The sequence below is a fragment of the Mytilus californianus genome, unplaced genomic scaffold, assembly GCF_021869535.1.
Source record: "Mytilus californianus isolate M0D057914Y unplaced genomic scaffold, xbMytCali1.0.p SCAF_1, whole genome shotgun sequence".
Classification (NCBI taxonomy): domain Eukaryota; kingdom Metazoa; phylum Mollusca; class Bivalvia; order Mytilida; family Mytilidae; genus Mytilus; species Mytilus californianus.
The window spans coordinates 9,237,166-9,257,513 of NW_026262581.1; positions in this window are offsets into that span (position 1 = coordinate 9,237,166).

The following is a 20,348-nucleotide window of genomic DNA, read 5'->3' on the forward strand; positions in this document are numbered from 1 at the left end:
CAAAGTGTCATTGATCTTTCACGTTGTCTAGTCTGAGATAAAAAGTTTAGGCAATTTTTGTAGGTTTTTAAAGTGAACGGAAAATGAGCTTTGCAACAGTGTCTCTAACATGTCTAACGATAATAAAAATAATGTGGTCCTTCAATGTGACATTTTACAGAGGCAGGTATAAATATTTGTAAAATTGGCTTAAATATTTCATTTAACAGCAATTTGTAGAACTGATTATTTTTATCCCTCGAATACGTGTAAAATAATGAGTATTTATATTATTTAGATTCTTTCATATAATTGTTTTTGTTTATTGTATTCTCGAATTTTAAATATTAAACTCATGACGTTTAGACCTTGACATTTCGTGTAGACACCTGGGGCGTGTTTTATTTGTCTCTTCTGCACATCTCCAGAATGTCTTCTGGTGAAGAGTCCAAAAAAAAAAAAAGGAATCTGGACCTCTTCTGGAGATATTCTACGGAAGATCAATAAAACAAAAATTCAATTTGCCGTCGAATATAGCAGATTTTTGTTATGTTGGATGTCATATTAAATGAAGTTTACGATGATTTTATAGAAAATTAAGATACGTCTGGTAGACATGACTGTAAAAGTGTGCTCGGTTCGTGACATTTTTCTTTGTTCTTTCCTCTAACTCAATTTTGCTAGACAAATCAGGCGTAAACCCCCACTATTTGATTTTTAAGAATAATCTTAAACTGCACAAAAAATCGTCAATGTTTGTCTCGAATATGATCAAAAAGGACATCTTGTCTACCCAATTTTTTTTAAAGTAACCAAACTGGATTATTTTTGTATAAAGCAAAGATATCGGAAAGTTCTCAAAATCATTTTTCTCTGGTGGTCCTTGAAGAAAATCTTCTGGTCCTAACTATTATTTCTATTGCATAATTTCGATGGTCAAAACCTTCGGAAAAATTTCATTGTATATGGACTTTTATGCAAGTATACAATGTATAACAGACATTTCTCAGACTGTTTTTTCTTCTTTTTTTTCTCATAAATCCGTTGTTTGTGTACTGATCGATACTTCAGTCTTGGAGAACAAAATTTATTTCAGTACTATAGTTGTATTTAGCTTTGAACAAACTTCCAGTAATTGTAAATACTCTTATTTCGGTGATTTGTGTCTATTGTCTTAATGTAAGTTTTTTGTGTGTGTCTCGTACGGATCTTTTAAGTTAATCTAATTGCAATTGATTTTTGCAGGTTGTTCTTATATTGTACTGTTACACCACTGTCCCAGCTTCGGGGAGGGTCAAGCTCTCACAAACATGTTATTGTACTGTTACACCACTGTCCCAGGTTAGGGGGCTGGTTGTGCCGGATCATGCTAACATGTTTAACCCCTCCACATTCTGTATGTATGTGCCTGTCCCAAGTCAAGAGCCTGTAATTCAGTGGTTGTCGTTTTTTGCTGTGTTACATATTTGTTTTTCGTTCATTTTCTTTTTGTACATTAATTAGACCGTTAGTTTTCCTCGTTTGAATTGTTTTACATTTGTGATTTCGGGGCCTTTTATAGCTAACTATGTGGTATGGGCTTTGCTTATTGTTGAAGGCCGTACAGGAACATATAGCTGTTAATTGCTGTGTCATTTAGTCTTTTGTGGAGGGTTGTCTCATTGGCAATCTTCGTTTTTATATCAACCCTGCCATATTCTTTGTGTGCCTGTTACAAGTCAGGAGCCTTTAGTTTAGTTGTTGTCGTTGGTTCATGTCTCAACTCATATTTGATATTTTGTAAATTATTTTGTTATGTATAATTAGGCCGTACGTTTTTTCGTTTGAATTGTTTCTCACACTTTTCACGTCGGGCCTTTTGACAGTATCGGGTTTTGTCATTGTTGGAGGCCTTAATTACGGTTGTCTATAATTGCTTACATTCACTTCATATTTGAACTCCGGTGGATAGTTGCCTCATTAGCAATCATACACTTCTTTGTTTTTATTTATTTACCTGACTTTTAAACTCGTGTTTTGAACCGAGTCCTGAACATGCATGACATATTTGTCACTGGGCGTTAATAATTAGCAACAAACAATCAATCAATTTAAACTTGTGTTAAATAAGAAGAAAAACCATTTGATATCCATTCATTTAGTGGGGTGGGCTGGTAAGAGCTGAAAAATATGCATAATAAGCGACAGATTAAAAATGTTAATAATGCCCTCTATAAATTTAAACTGACCACCACGGAATAGCCCAAGTGTTGAAAGTAGCGTTAAACACCAATCAATCAAAATCCCTTCCCTAGTAGAATATCAAATAGTCGTCCCTTAACTGTTATTGTCCGTGTAGTTCTTATATTTATCCAGCTTATCGTCCTACACGGATCCATGTCCTATTAAGACTGTCATACCATAAAAACGTTTATAACACAGCTCACATTCCAGACTAAACGACGCCATGTTTCTTATGTGCCTCTGCTGTCTTAACTACCTATCAAAAAAGAAGAGGTGGAAGAGAGCCAGAAGATCTTCCCTATGCAAAAAACCAGAAATGGACCTCTTCTGGCTCACTACCGAAGAAAAAAAAAAGCCTCTGTTTCTTGTTGAAGACTGATTTACCCGGTACGTCTAAACACCACCTAGGCCGCATTAGTGCAATAAGCTCTGGAAACTGCACTACGCCCATGATGGAACAGTCATATAAGTACCAAGGTCATTCAGTATGATAACGTTGTAAATAAAGTGCATATATTTAAATTTTGGTGTAAATGTATTTAGAAATGAAAGAGTTATTAACATTTTACATGGCACGTGCCGACTTTTGTGTAATGTGTCCAGTTATCATAGTGTTGATTGAATCCAGCGAAGCTTGATGAATTCATATAAACCAATATCAATATCTTTATTCCCATAACCATTGCAGATACATCTTAGGTACAGAGAGAGTGCAAAATAGGAACATGAATATGCATCTATTTACAAAACATATATACAATACAGTGGTTTCCAAATAATATACATTTTAGCTAGGAGGACCCATATGTTTATTTATACACTTTATAAACTTACATAATCTTTTTAGCTCTTACTGTTTTGTTTAATTTGCTCATCAATTTTCTAAACTTTAGTGTATTAACACGAGCCAAATAGTACTTATCAAGGTATAATTTTCTACTGTCGTTAAAAAATGGACATTCTAGCAGATAATGAAATTCGTCTCCAATGCTACCAATATTACAAAGATGACATTTTCTATCATTTCTATTAACATTATTCCACCTCCCTGTCTCTCTTGAGAGTCTGTAGTTTGTGGTTCTATATCTACATAAAATAATACTTTCGTGCATAATCCAAGATATCGAAATATTTTTTTTTCAAATTTTAATTCTAACTTAAAAATTCTATAATTTACTGATTTTGTAGACTATTGAAATTGTGTATTCCGCAACTGTTTGTTTTGGTCTTGTAATCGCAACTTTAGTGCATCTTTTAACCATATATCATTACCAAAACATAGAGAAATCCAAGTATTTGAAAAACCACATTCATCCAATATATTTTTAACTTTACTCACAAAAGATGTACATACATTATTAACAGTAAATAGTGTTTTTAATAGTGTATATGCGATAGAAGATAACATAGTCTCTTTAGCAGATACTAATTTACACCAATAAGATACTATTGTTAATTTAAAGGATATCTACCAAGTTCTCCGTATACCATATAGCTAGGTGTGGAATTTTTCAGTTTCAAAAGAAGTTTACAGAATTTCTGATGGATTCTTTCTATAACTTCAACATTACCATGCCCCCAAATTTCACATTCATACAAAAGTATGGGTTTCACAACTTTGTAGAAAAGATCTTAGTGACACTGAATGGAAAGATTATGTATGCGGCCTGATTTCAACACATTAAACATAGCTTTTGTGGCTTTTTCTGCTAAGTGTTTCTATGCTATTTTAGTATTACCAGTTCTAGATAATAATATGCCAAAATAGTTAAATTCTTTTAATATTTTCAATATCAGTGCCGTCTATAGCTATAAAAAAATGTAAATTTGACGGCATTCTGCCTATAGAAAAAAATCATCACTTTAGTTAACTTTAAGCTTCCAAATATTACAGTATTCACTGAAAGAATCCAGCTGTTTCTGTTAATCATCAGCACTTTCTGCCAATAGTACTGTGTCGTATGAACTAAGGATATGAATGGAAAGGTTAAATATGCATCAAGATCATAAATTAAGATTGATTATTATAAGGTAAAAAAATATGTTCAAAGTTGATTCGAAAATATTAAGAGATTTAAAAGTTATTATAAAAAAGAAGATGTGGTATGATTGCCAATGAGACAACTCTCCACAAGAGACCAAGTGACACAGAAATTAACAACTATAGGTCACCGTACGGCCTTCAACAATGGACAAAGTCCATACCGCACAGTCAGCTATAAAAGTCCCCGAAATGACAATTTAAAACAATTTAAACGAGAAAACTAACGGCCTAATTTATGTACAAAAAATGAACAAAAAAAACAAAACAAATATGTAACACATAAACAAACGACAACCACTGAAGTACAGGCTCCTGACTTGGGACAGACACATACATACAGAATGTGGCGGGGTTAAACATGTTAGCGGGACCCCAATCCTCCCCTAACCTGGGACAGTGGTGCAACAGTACAACATAAGAACGAACTATAAAAAATCAGTTGAAAGAGGCTTAACTCATCAGATGGATAAAAATACAAATACTACAAATACAAGTTAACATTTTTACGGGACACGCGCTCTTCTTGTGTAATGTCTGATCACCTTGTAAATTGATCCAACCAATCTTTAACTGGTAAATTATGCTTCCTTGTTGCTAAGTAGTAATGATAAAAGGGCTGTTGATCTTTTCTTTTATGCTTTGTTAGAAAAAATATATTTGGAAAAAGTGTTTGTTTGCGCTATTTGAAATAAAAACAGTGAAAAAATAGAAATTGGCTTTTACTCAAAGACATATCTGATTTACCTATGGCGTTTTTGTCGTTTGGTTGCTGTCAAATTGAAGTTTATCCCACATCTCCTATAGTTTGAGTTCCGTTTGATTACTTTTAATTCAGTTTATAAGAATTCATAAATGAAAGGGTTATTTGCATGAGTATAGATCAATTGCTTTTCTTTCGCCCAAGCCATGCATATACTCAGAGGAAGATTAATCGTAGAGAGATGTACCTAAATTTATGGTACATAGTTAACAGAAAAAAGTTTCATTCTCAGTCTTATTTCAACTGTATTAATTAATTTTAAAGACATGTCACATCCAAACGAAGTCTACGTATATGTACATGTGTCTTGTCTTGTCTATAGTCTGGAAATTTTCCATTCAATTTATTTCATTTGAAAACGTTAAAAATAATATCGAACTTATTCATTGCAAAACGTGGCGTCCTTTTTGGATAAAACCTCTGTTTCATCTACGAAGAAAGTCCTATAATATAAGAATGCATAGGTGTGGTTGAACATTGATAGTAAAAAAAAGGAAAATCTGGCATCAATAGAGCGCATGAAAAATTAAAAAATAATTCCCGAAATAAATGTATATAAAATATGTGTGTGACTATTGAAAGTGCATCCACATATTTACAAGACACTGTCGCTTTTTTTACTCGTTCTTGTCCAGTAACACCGTGTATCATCGGTACAGCGGATATAGGTACTAACCAAGCGGATGTGATCTTTCTTCTGACACGGTAAGAAAGTCTTTGTTTTGTTTACATAATATCAATGTGTACCTCAATCTAAACGTAATTGTTGTTTTAAGAAATGATCGATTTGGTGGTAGGTTGATGATTAGAGAAGTCTCATTATTTTTCCAAAACAAGAACGCTTACTAAAACATGTGCAAATACTTGTCAAAGATGTTGGCGCTCGTCTCATCCGATATGATTCTATATTCATCAGACTGTGTGTGCGTAATAAGTATAGCTGTTTCAATAATTGGCATTGAAATCTTTCATACATATGTTATTTTTCGATATTTTATTCCGAAAAGAAGCGTTGTGTACAGTGTATAGCTGACCACATAAATCCTGCTGTACGGTGCATAGTTAAATGAATGTACGGTATATAGCTTTTCGCCCTTCGAAGTACCTATTAAGCTATATCCGCTGTACCGATGATACACAGTGAGTAATAAATTCCTCAAACGAGTTTGAATAGGGAAATAAAATATGAAGAAGGAATTTGTCATCAACATTTTAATAAGGCAATATTTAGTTTTGTATGAAGCCCGTTCTTATCTGTATTTGTTGCCATACTTACAAAAATACGATTTTCAAATAATCAAACTCAAACAGTAAAGTGTTGTTTCTCCTTAATATCGTTCTTCTCCAGTATTACCATGATTACAAGCCTGAACGAGTTTAAATGAGAAAATAAATTCTGTATAATGAATTTGACTCCATTTTTCTGTCAGTTTTCTGTCCCGATCAAGACCGACCCCCTTTCACAAACGGGCTAAAATAATGCGTACATTGAACTCCCGTCGTTTATCATATTTGGTTTTTTTTTTCTTAACAATTTCAGGTAGTAAGATTTGGTTTTAAATCGAGCTCATGAGAAATTATGAACCTTTTGGTTTTACAGAAAACATGTTATTTCATATCAATTTAATGTTGTTTTTGCAAGACTCATAATTAAGAACAGCGAGAAAGACTATTTCGCAGACTGTTGAAAGATACTCAGTCCGTGCTTACAACGACTTAGTCTTTATGCACTGATGTTAAATAAAAATAAAACAAAAACTTGCCCATTAGCCAAACCAAAGAAAGAAACCAATGAAAGCACGTACTCTACCAAGATATATGACTTAGCAAAACAAAACAAAGAACACTTTGTATGTTTATATTAAATAAAATATTCGTTTATTTCATTGATGTTGGAAAGGAGAAAAAATTCACGAAGAAAAAAAACACAAACGAACTGATAATAGACAAACCAATTGTTATTTCTTTTACTTTAGAACTGCAGAACGTATAACAAAATTAATTTACCTGGCTCATTACACATAAACTGTATAAAAATACATTAAATGGGACTTTTGAGTTTTTTTTTCTCCATTATCGTTAGAGTCAATACACAAAGTATTTAATTACATAAATCAATTCCGAAAAAAACACTTTAAAATTTCGCATTATTAAATTTTATAAAAACACTGTTTTATAACATGATATACATAAGATAGATTAATTAAATATTGAATCTGAATATTCATAAGCAATAAGGATAATCCAATCAATTTATTTGATTGGATTATTCACGGCTGAGTAGTTGTGAAATCCGTGACACGTGCCCTCATTATTTTATAAAAATATTGAATATCTATTTAAGTTCGTTTTCAAAATCTTCCAATAGTTTCCACTAAAATAAACAACGTGAAAAGAATATAAACATTTTTCCTGTGTGCATATACGATGACTTTAAAAGAGTCCTGGGTGCACTTTGTATGTCCTGAGTGCACTCAGGAGGTCCTGGCCAGTGTTAAGACGTACATTGTACCCGTTGATTTGCAACTGTATATTTTCTGTTTTGGCACATACTTATATATGAACCTCATTAAATTCGATCTCAAAATAGTGACTATAAAGGAATAGATATTTTAAAGTCTTAATAAATTCCATTGAGCACAAAACTAATCCAAATTCGATTTCAATTATTTCGTGATTCTAAAATACGATTTTTTTTTGTGGCAGAAATTACAATTATTTTTTTTATCTGATATGACTCTGAAACACTGATTTAAGATTTATATTGTCCACAAAATATCATAAATTATATGGAATAAAAAGACGCCTTTCTATAATTTTTTTTACAAAGTTGTTAATTGTTTGATTATGTCGTAATTTGCTTGGTCAGTGGCGGATTCAGGGGCCGACATATCGTACGCTTCCCTTTGATTGGATAATATATCATTTTTAGCATAATTAAAATCATCATTTTTTTTTATCCTGGCTACACGTGGCGTTATTTCTTCGTCTGTATAACACAGTTTAAGTGAATTAGTCTAAATATAAAGCATAGTAATATTTCTTTTTCATCACTTTTTAATTCTTAAATATAAGCGTTGTCTATTTCTATCTGACAAGCACACACATAGACTTTTTCATTAGTATAGAAAAACCCTGGCCAACAATAGCAACAACGTCCTTTTGATGATCAATTCACTATATATAAAAAAAGAAAAACCCAACTAAATTGACAGCTGATTGGATAAATGTGATAGATTGTCACGCCTACATTAAACTGCTGTCCAATCAAATGCCAGCAGAAACCTGTCAATAAAAAGGTAGTTGCAAGCGTGGATAAGTTAGAGATTTGATTGTGTATATTCTATATTTGAACAAAAAGTTAGATAATCACTATTCGTTTAGAATTAAATTGCGAAGAACGTGTTCGTGTAACAACCCTTCCTTTTTCCCGTTTTCGCCTTCTTATTTTACACTTTCTTTTTGAACAGAAAAGTATTAAATATGAGCGTACTGCAAGTTTCTGAATTTTACAAGCATTCTATATAGCGACTTGTGATTTCCGGGAACGTCATATTTTCAAGATTTCAAAGACCTCTGAAAAAGTTAGAACATACAAGTTTCATCTACCATTTGCAAAAAAAAACAATACCAAATTATATTTGTACATTGGAAGAGATTAAGAATTATAGTTTAATATCCGTACTAAAATCGTCTGAAATATAACAAAACATATTTCTCTCTGCCGGAATGCAATCGAAAGCAAATTTTCATTTTATTCTTAAACTATTTGCAAAAGACGAAGAATTCTCCTTTAAACTGCAAATTATTAAACAGGCAGACTAACTTTAACGGATAAAATACAAGTTTGTACTACCATCCAAGGAAATAAGTGTTCCATAAAGTAACTAATCCTTAATTCACAACCGTCAAAACTCTGGACTCATTTTTGATATTTACCTGAGAGATCTTCCAAGAACTTAACCAAAATGACAAAAATGAAACAATATCTATTTTTTTTTGGTAGACGAGTAGCAAATTGAATAAGCAAATGTTATTGAAAGAGAATTAAGATATGTGATATTTTTTCTAAGCAAAGTGGCAAAAGCACGCATATATAGAGTTACGTAGTTGCAAAAAAAAACTATATATTAATAGTCAATTTCGACTATTTAATAAAGGATTATAGGTCGAACACGACACACGATTCTTGATTTCCAATGTTCATGATTTAAAACCGTGTTTTTTCTTCTACAGATTGCATTTTGAAGAACACATGCTTGGCCATGATCGTTGAATGTTCAGCGTACAATATTACATAATATTCAGGATGATTTTAACGAAAAGCAAACGAAAAAGATTTAATTTTTTAAATCCGAGCAATCCTTAAATTCAACATTTAAAACCGTTTTGTTTTACGCAAAACATATAAAATTGAGAATGACTGGTGTACTTTTTATTCTCTCTAACACTTAGGATTGGTAGTCCCGACAGCTTTCTCTCCATTAGTAAGGGAGTTCCTGGGTAAGGGAGGTCCTATTCTTAACAGTAAGCGGAGACTGAAAAGTCACAGGACAAAAAGTCGCAGGACAGGAAGTGACAATTGTTTACGTATTAAGAGAAATATCTTGAAAAATTACTTTTTATTACATATATTCTTTTTAAATGGAAATTGTTTATTAGCCTTGGTAAATGAAGATTTATTAAATTTTAATCATGCAAATGATATAATATTTCTTAGCACCATAAAGCTGTTTAGGTACCAAGCCACTTTGATAGTTTGTTTACTAAACAATTATTTGTTCATTTAATACATTTGTTTACAGAGTTGGTTTATATATACAATAGTTCAAGATACATACAAAATATTTTTTTAAAAATAAGTATTTTCTTTTTCAAAGATAATAGTCTCAGAAACTGAATTGTGACCTTTCGTCTGTGACCTTTGTCCACAAGCACGCATTATTTATGAGTAAAGTTGGAACAAAGGTCAATTTGGCTCTGATTCACAACAATTGTTCTCTTGTTAACATGACCTTTTTTTTGTCGACACGCGCTCGCCGTATCAGGCTAGAACAAACCAATGCATATCAATGTCACATGTGTCTTTTCCTCGACTGAATGTTATTAGCAATATTAATATTGGATACAATTGTAACGTAATGAATTGCATTTGATCCTAGTCCTAAGTTTAATTTTCTGTTGAATCAGTTGAACATCTAAGTGATCATCGATGTGTAATATTTGACACTGGACATTATTTTAGGAGCGATGCAATACAAATAATGTATTTCTATCAATCATTTACTTCAGTTAAAGACTTTTGAATGTAACAATATGCCATTGGTACAAATCGATTTGATTTACTGAATTGCATATTTCTTTTTTATCGAAATGAAAATATAATAAACTGCTCCCGGTTACTATAAATAAAAAGATGTGGTATGTGTGCCAAATAATCATCTCCATCCAAGGCACAAAGTATAAAACAATTATAGATTAAAAGTACGGCCTCAACACGGAGCTTTGGCTCACACCGAACAGCAAGCTTTAAAGGTCCCCAAAATAACTAGTGTAAAACAATTCAAAATGGAAAAACAAAGTTCTAATCTATAAGTACGGTCATTTCGCTACGTTATTTTATAGTTTTTTGGTCAATTCTGAAAAAGCAAGTAAGCATCTCACTGTTTTTTAAATGAGAAGTAACGCTGGTGTTATAAAAAAAAATCTGATACGAAACAGAAATATAAACCGTACACAAGATTTTATCAATCGTTTCTTAACTTTTATGTTGTTTGATATTTTTTTCTATTATATGATTTATTCTTGTATTAGTTCTTCCTAAAAAAAAACTTGATGATAAAAAAAAAAAAATCAAGAGAGGTATCGACATCGGTCTTTATAGGCACCTAATGGTAAATATAAACTGTCAATTAAATTCTTAAAATATTCTTTATTCATGTTGCATTTTTTTTGAAAAAAATAATGTTTTATTTGTCAGTGTAATAATTTTACCCGGTAAATCCTTATATAAGATAAAACATGGAACTTTATTCATTTTACGTCCATGGATAAAACATCATAAGCGTTGCACGGGTAATTATTTAGATAGTTTATGACAACCCGTTTCGGTTGAATGCTTAGATAATCCGTTAATTAAAATGTAAATAACTTTCACCAAGCAAATGTCATCTGTATAATATTTAAAAATATAAAGTAAATTAGATACTTAGAATATATTTTTTTTGACAAATTCTATATGGATCAGAAATATAGTTATACATTAGAAACAAAAAAATGTTTAAGAAAATTTCAGAACATCTTTGGAATATATTACTTGTCATTATATCTTTACGGGCGGAATGAATAAATACAGGACTACTTTATGCCAGAAAGCACGACTGCAAAGTTTTAATGACTAACACATTTCCCGGTTACAACAATTAATCTTTTCTTATATAACCAATTAAATGTTAAAAGTTCTATCGCGAAAAATGAATTGTACGTTTGCATACGTTATTTAATGAAATAGATATACAGTATTACATTAAAAGACCACAAAAGAATATCCTCCAAGCTATGCCGATTTTCTTCATAAAGGGGAGTAACCCCTGATAAACACAGATAAAGTGTCGCTCGTTTTATTTAAAATATTTAAAATCTTAACACGACTGAACACGATCTTACAGCAACTAAACAGATTTTTTACCTTTGGTCTTATTTTATCTGAACGTGATCTAATCAAGTCTTATTTGAACGCTAGAAGAATCTGTCTTGTTTATCTTGACCCGACTGATCTGACTGAACACGATATATCGGAACAGAGTCTGAAAGTCTAAACAGGTCTTAACGTTTTTCCCTAGCAGTAAATCAAGGCGATTAAGACTTGATCAGACCAAAATGACCGTTTCAGACTTAAATCTTGCTACTAGTGATTTGTTATACAACGGTTCACGTAAACACACTTTATAATATGACCACTGAATTAATTAAAAAAAAAATTTGCCTATTTTTTTGGCTACCCATAAAACCAGGTTCAACCCACCATTTTTTCTTAAAATGTCCATTACTAAGTCAGGAATATGGCAGTTGTTATCACATAGTCCGTTTCTATGTATGTTGGCGTTTATTTTTGTAGCAGTTCAGTGTTTCTATTGTTCCGTTTTGTTTCCTCTTATAGTTGATGTGTTTCCCTCAGATTTAGTTTGTGACCCGGATTTGTTTCAGTTAAATCGATTTATGCCTATTGAAAAGCGGTACACTACTGTTGCCTTTATTTAAGAAAGATTTTGCTATGTGTCTGTGTAATTTTTGTTGCTTTAAAGGTTAATTTGATCATTTGAAACAAACCTGAGAAGGCTATAATTGTATAATATTACCCTGATATAAACCAATAAAAACAGAATTTTTTACACGAAGTATAATAACGTGTTTTATGGAAAAGGACACAAAATCTTGCATTCTAATTAGAACTGCATATATAATTTTAAAGGAGATAAGAGTCACTCAATTGAGTAATTCTGGGTTGCTATCTCATTATTATGACAGATTTCTACAATCATTTATTTATCTAAATTGACGAAATCTCTCATCCGCATGAATAATTATATTCCTGTTTCTGATCTAATCATCTTTTTTGTTTTCACCTTCATAAAACAAATATCATGATACACTACGTTTTTTTTCTAAACAAAGAGAAAATCCATTTGAAACTCAATCGCGAGTTTATGATAGTTTTTAAGGAAAAGGTTATTAATAAAAACAAATTTTTATTCTTTTTTTTAAACACTTTTTCACCAATCATAATAAACATAATGGATTTAAGCACCATTATGGTTCCAAATGATTTGTTAACAATCACTTGTTTCTTCTTTATTCTTTTAACCATATTTATTTAAACTACAAATAATGAAAGGACTTAATCAAAAGGTTTAAGGAATACATTATCAATTCAAGTGAGGGTTCTCGGTGGCCTAGTAGTCTCAATAGTTGAACTACTGTATCACTATCCTGTAAACAATGGGGTTGTTGGTTCCAATATTCCGCGCGTGGCAGGTGCGCTCGACTCCAATCTTAATTGACTAGGATTGTGAGTTTTCCTACCGAAGGTCGGTTGTTCTCTCCGGGCACTCCGGCTTCCTCCATCGATAAAAACTGACCGCCACAGATTAGCACAATAGTGCTAAAAGTGGCATTAAACACCAATCAATCAAATCAAATCAAATCAATTCAGGACAACAACACAAAAACCTAAATAAAAAAAATATTTGAATTCAGTTGATACTCGTTTATTATGAATATGACACTCAATATTGATTTTTTGGATAGGAGTGAAAAATAGCTAATGTCACTCTCTTTATTGTACTCTATATTTTGGTTGGAGAACCTTGCATTGATACTTGAGAATGTTATTTCAATATTTGCAGTACATGTTCTTTATAGTATAGGTATAATTTTTAATATCGTTGTTTTTAGTTTAATTGACTCTAGTTATCACGTATATTTTCGACGAAAACACGAAATTCTCAATCTTTATTATCAGTGAGACTTTTTGCGTTGGTGCAGGTACATTAGTTTTTTTAAATTAATTTAACACTTTACTATAACATGTCTTCAAGGTTCTAGAAGTGATGTTTTCAAGATAAATTAACCAAGAAACTGTATGTTACACGTTTATTTGATCGAATGCATAATCTTAAACGATGACGTTCTTATTTCTTACAAAAAAAAACTACTGAATCCCTCGGTGGCATTGAATATAATTATTACAATAAATTATTCGTATAATAGTTATATAAACTTTTGTATGCAACATATTTCTTGAATGGACACTAAACATATCCTCGACAAACAGTGAAAAGGGTAAATATCAAATGTAGTAAATGGTGTATACGAATATAATTAAAGCATTGTTGATTTCCTTGTCTTCATGTGTTATTTTGACAACAGCGGAAAACAAGGAACGGATCATTACAAATCTCTCTCAAGGATATAAGCAAATATTTATAAAGCAAATGAGTTAAGGACGGGTATCATAAATATATCTCTTTGGCTTAATAGACTTATTGATAAGAGTGATCATTAAACTGTTTTTTTTCAATCATTGCCATTGAAAATTTTCTAATTAACATCGATTTGTCAATTATATAGTTTTAAATACAACTATATAGTTTGTCTTGTCACATATTTTATAAGATTTTTTAAATCGAACTTCGGGCATGTCAAACTTTAAAAAAATCAAAAAAATAAAATATTTGTCATTTTTTATATTTTGAAATACAGTTGCATAAATGCTTTTAAAAAGATGTACGTTCGTTTAGAATGCACGTACTGTAACAAAATGTGGGTCCCCTGAAATGGAACTTGTTTCCCCTAAAATTGTGTGATGACGTTGTTTAAATCTTACCGATAATTGACTTTTCTTATTATATATTTCTTGTATAACTATGTTTAAACATTGATAACTCTAAAACTTTTTATTATTCTTGCCTATGTTTTTACATAGGAACACCTGTACATTGTGTACTAAAAATGACGTACAGTGACGTCATTACCTATTTTGGTAATCACCAGTTCCGGTTTTGGTAATTTAGGTATTTTCCGAAATGGTAAATGGTAAACCAAAATGGAAAATGGTAAACCAAATCGGTAAATTGGTTTACCTAAGTATAAATACGGCGGAGAATACAGATAATAAGTCTTTAGCACGATTTTACCCTGGGTAAGTAACACACGTTAATTCCATGCTATTTTGATATACGTACAGATACCATGTACCAGACCAAGTAGTTAACCAGACAGCCAACACTATTACAATGTCCGAGGAGACGACGTCCGTATAATGTGGGTTTGTTAATTCCTTTCCAAGTTGCATTTAGAGAATAACTTCTCGAGAGAAACTTTATCTTTTGGCATTGAATTTGATTTACCATTTGCCGATTACCAAACTACAATTAGTAAACTTTCTGGGTATTTTTTTTTCCGTTATCCATTTTCTTTAATTCACGATAAAAGTTTAATAAAGTATTTATCTGTAAGTCTAAAATACTGTTAAGCTATTAAGCCAAGAGTTCCAAATTGTGAAGTTGAGATCATCCCTTCGTAAATTTTACGGACGCCATCACGAGTTGGTTGACCGTTATGGAATAACCGTTTCACAGATGATATCGGATATGTTCCTTATGTCGTAACTACAATACCCTTACCTTTTCACGAATGTGACTTACCGAATAACCTATTTACCGGATTTGTAATAAAATAAGCAACACGACGGGTACCACATGTGGAGCAGGATCTGCTTACCCTTCCGGAGCACCTGAGATCACCCCCAGTTTTTGGTGGGGTTCGTGTTGCTTAGTCGTTAGTTTTCTATGTTGTGTCATCTGTACTATTATTTGTCTGTTTGTCTTTTTATTTTTGGCCATGGCGTTGTCAGTTTGTTTTCGATCTATGAGTTTGACTATCCCTCTGGTATCTTTCGTCCCTCTTTTAAGTTATTTAATATTTATATGTATTGTTGATATTTAATACATCTTAAAATTAATACAAGTTGATTTTTTTTAACGAGTCTGTTATTCTTACAAACATCGAGAGTTGCCATACAAAAACCTATACTCCAATCTACTCTTTTATATTAGAGTCATTACCTTACCAGAGGAACCAAACCTTACCAGTGTGTATTCAGAATACCAGAGTACCACATAGTACCACGATACCAGAGTACCACATAGTACCACGATACCAGAGTACCACATAGTAACACGATACCAGAGTACCACATAGTACCACGATACCAGAGTACCACATAGTACCACGATACCAGAGTACCACATAGTACCACGATACCAGAGTACCACATAGTACCACGATACCAGAGTACCACATAGTACCACGATACCAGAGTACCACATAGTACCACGATACCAGAGTACCACATAGTACCACGATACCAGAGTACCACATAGTACCACGATACCAGAGTACCACATAGTACCACGATACCAGAGTACCACATAGTACCACAATACCAGTGTCCACGCTACCCAATAAGAGTCACCAAATATAACTTTTTTTTTTTATATACTCGTTCATTCTAACATAACACATTTTTATAGCAACGCACTAAGAAATAAACATTTATAGTTTAACACTAAGGTCCGACGGCTCGGTTTTCGTTACAGTACAATGGGATGAAAGCGTTCTTAAAATTGTCTTAAAATCACTTAATCTTTAAAATCTTTAGATTTTTCTTTAGAATTGATATATTGTTGCTACATCAATTTTCTTTTGACTGTAATGAATTATCATATGGTTACGACTTCCGTTACAGCACAATGCCGTTACGCCTTTTACGTTTTTTGTGGTATTTGTGGATGAATTATACCAAAAAAAACGGAGTCGGTGACCCTATGATTAGCAAATATTATTGAAACGGAAATTTATCTGCAGCACTATTGATTTTCAAGAAAAATCCATGGACTAAGATTTGAGAAAGAAGATTCTAAATATGATTTTGAGAAGGATTTCCCTAAACTTGACATGTGTTCCAATTAAAAAAAAAACGAACGATACCAAAGGGATTTTCAAAATTTCATAAATCAAAGAGAAACTGAAAATGTTTATCTATCTTATGGATTTACATTACATAACATCAATTAATTAATTTAACAGTGAAATGCATATTTTTTTTTCGATTTTCAGTAATAGACCAATATGTCCAATATTTAATATACATTGTTCAAGCCTATCAAGTCATTCCGTCAAGAACCAACTATATCGTCAAGATCATAAGAAATATTAGACCAGTACAAGCTATTTCGAATTAAACATTTTTCGCAGTTATGTTCTTGCTGTGAACCTGAAGTTTATTCGGAATGAAAATAAATCAAAATGCACTTGCCAATATATATTTATTTCTATTCCGTTATATTTGGAATTTCCCTATTCTATTTCTATCTTTAGACTTGTGGTACAAGTTTGGCTAGTATGTAAATCAGAAGTGGTCTGATGTTACTGTTGTTTTCTGCACGAATATTTCGAGGGCGGTAGTACGGGTGGGGTTTTATAGGCATATATAAGTCCTGATTACGTTTGATTATTATCGATGTGCTCCAGTAACTTTGATCGACGAAGTTAACGTTAAGCTCTGCATAATATATTACAGTTATGTTTGTATTGATATGTATTTAGAGGACATTGTGAATGTGTATAGATGGAATTGTGGTATACTTTTGTAATTTGTAAAATGTTTACAAGATATTAAATGTTGTTTCGCTGAGAAAATAAGAAAGTTACTGCGAGCAAACAAACCTAAATTATGACTTGTCTCTTATTTAGCCATGTATTTAGTATAGAAATGTTTTAAATTCGGACGAATTCATGAGGGAGAATTTAAATATACATTTGGTGTACTTACGGTCAAACTTTAGTTCTTTTTTGGAACAACATTTTTCAATAAGAAACCAGAAAAACGCATTTATCAAAATTGCTGTTTTGAAACACTAAGGTTTTTCTACACCCAGGCAAATACGGCCTTATCCGTATTGGCACATCTCTTCGGATTTTTAGCTTATAATGCTCTTAATGCCTGTACCAAGTCAGGAATATGACAGTTGTTATCAATTCGTTCGATGTGTTTGAGCTTTTGATTTTGCCATTTGATTAGGGACTTTCCTTTTTGAATTTTCCTCGGAGTACAGTATTTTTGTGATTTTACTTTTTTCTTAAACGTCGTGTTTGATTTGTCTTTCCAACTTTTTTTATTCGAGTGCCACTGATGAGTCTTTTGTACACGCGTGTATGGGTAACACATTATACGCCTTGTATCTTTGGTTTGCTTTTTAAGCCATATATCAGTATCAATAATTTAATAAAAATTTTGTATTATAATGATATAATATTTGTAAAACTGAAAGCTCTCATCTGATGCTGTGTTATTTAAAAATTTAGTAAATTTTGTAATTACTACGCAAGAAATAGGTTGTACATCTTGTAAGTTAAAGAAACAATCAATTATGCACATAACCCGTATCATTTATCCTTGCATTTAGGGTATATACATATTGCAACGACATTTACTTCAAAGCATATGATGAAAATAAATGTATCTAGCTTAAAAGCTTAAACAGAAAAGATTTATACGAAGATGTGGTAGGTGTCAATTAAGGTAAACATATTAAGGTAACTGTTCTGGCTTTTAAAGATCAACAGGGGCTAACACCTCAAGGTGATAATGATAATAATATTGGTAATGTAAACACTCCGTCGTTCACTGAACTTAAAATGTGAGTCTATCGAGTCATTCAGTCAAGAGGAAGCCAACCGTATTCAAACCAATATAGAATCTGAAACAACTTTTGCAGTTTCATTAAAAATACCGGCTTATACCCATAAAATGTTATGTTCGTGTTCTAGTCCTAGGGTAGACAATGAATTAAAAAAAGGTCGACTTGAGTTGGCATTAGAAAAAAGCGATTTATCATTACATAATTAAGTTCTGAACTTCAGTACAAAATGCACAGAGTGATGAATATTGAGTAGAAAATTTCTTGACTGTGGTCGGCAATATTATTGGATATTTTTCGTTTCAATTGACCCTGTGGTTTTCGATGAAAATATTTAGATAAATGATTACAACAATGAAATTTATTTTGTTCTATAATGCTAATTTGAAGGCATGAAATGACAAGAATAAAATAAAAGACCAGTATAAAAGATTTCGAAACTATTTTTTTAAAAGTTTTGTTCTTGCTTTCCCTTTTTTGAATTGAAATGCGTTCCTAATCTAAATGCATTTAACCCATTAATTTCTTCGATAGTTTTATCAATTGCTATGGACTTTCCCTTTTCGAATTCGGTAACTTTGTTATACTTTTTTAGGTTATATGCTTATTGCCAAATCATTTACCTCAATGCTGAGAATGGAAATAAATGTGTACAACCTTAAATCTTAAATGAAAATGCTAAGGCCGATTCCAGAAACACATGCACGGAAACAATTTCAATTGTTGGTTTTATGAGATATACATATTACATTTTTTTTAATGTGTCTTCTGAATACATGTAACATTTTCAAAAATGAAAAGAACTGCATCTTATAAATAATTAAAAAAAAAAATTTTTTTTAATCTTATTTACATTTACAGGAAGATGACTCAAACTAGGGTCAATAATGATGAATCAGTCCCGTAATGGTCATTATTGTCACCATAGGTTATCAGTACTACGATTAAAATATATTTTATGTATGATTTACTTATAATAACAATGAAACATGAAATTCGACTTAACGATTTCCGTTATATTTCAACATATTAAAAATCTGAATACATAAATGTATAATGATGACCTAACAAGTATAGACCTAATTTACACTTTAAGAAAACCATACTAGGTTTCTTTGGGTCACTGTTCGGTTTTCAAAGATAAAAAGGTGCTAAAACCTGAAGGTGATAATAATTATGATTGAAAAGCAAAGCTTAAGAGAACAATCTAAATCTTTTCCAGCTGTTAAATTGTTGAAAAATATGTTGAAGATAATAGTAATTTCCTGTTTAAAGAGATAATTACTAGGAAATTATTTGATACTTCCTGTGTGCATGGTGTCGCATCTGGTCTCATTTGATATTTCCTATAAGCTGAATTCAAAAATGTATGGTTTTGTTCTTTTTCCGTGAAATTACTGCCATAATTGGCTACTTCTGATTTACATAAGATCTCTCCAGGTTGACATAAAAGTATACTAAAGACACGATGGCTTTATCATACTTCATTGAGAAGCTTACTTTCAAACAACTCGTATTAGATGTATTAGGATCTCTTCCTACTCAATGTACCTTATTTTTTTTTTATCTCAAAAACAAAACCATAAAATTCTATATATAAGAAATTTCATAGTTCCTGGAAAAGCCTCAAAGTACTTTATCTGTTAATTGTTGATAATAACATCATGCCAACTGTCTTTCTTATATCATTGAACAATTCATTAATTTTTGTAAAACTAATGGATATGATGAACTAACAAGTATCAATGATTTTGCAAAATAGTACATAATCCAATATCAATGTTAAAATTATAAACTGTTCTACGTTATTGGCAATTATTACTTGTTATTTTATAATTAAGAAAACGTTTACTCTTTCTCTACAGTAATTTCTTCAAAAACAGACATTAATATGCATTCATGCTAATTTAAAAGCATGGAAAATGAGAATAAAATAAAATACCAGTGTGAAATATTGCAAAACTAACTCTTTTTAAGTTTTGTTCTTGCTTTTCCTTTTATGACTTCAAAGACATTCGGAATATATAAAAACCAAAATGCATTTAAAAAAAATGTACATTGGCTTCAAGTTTTGATTTGG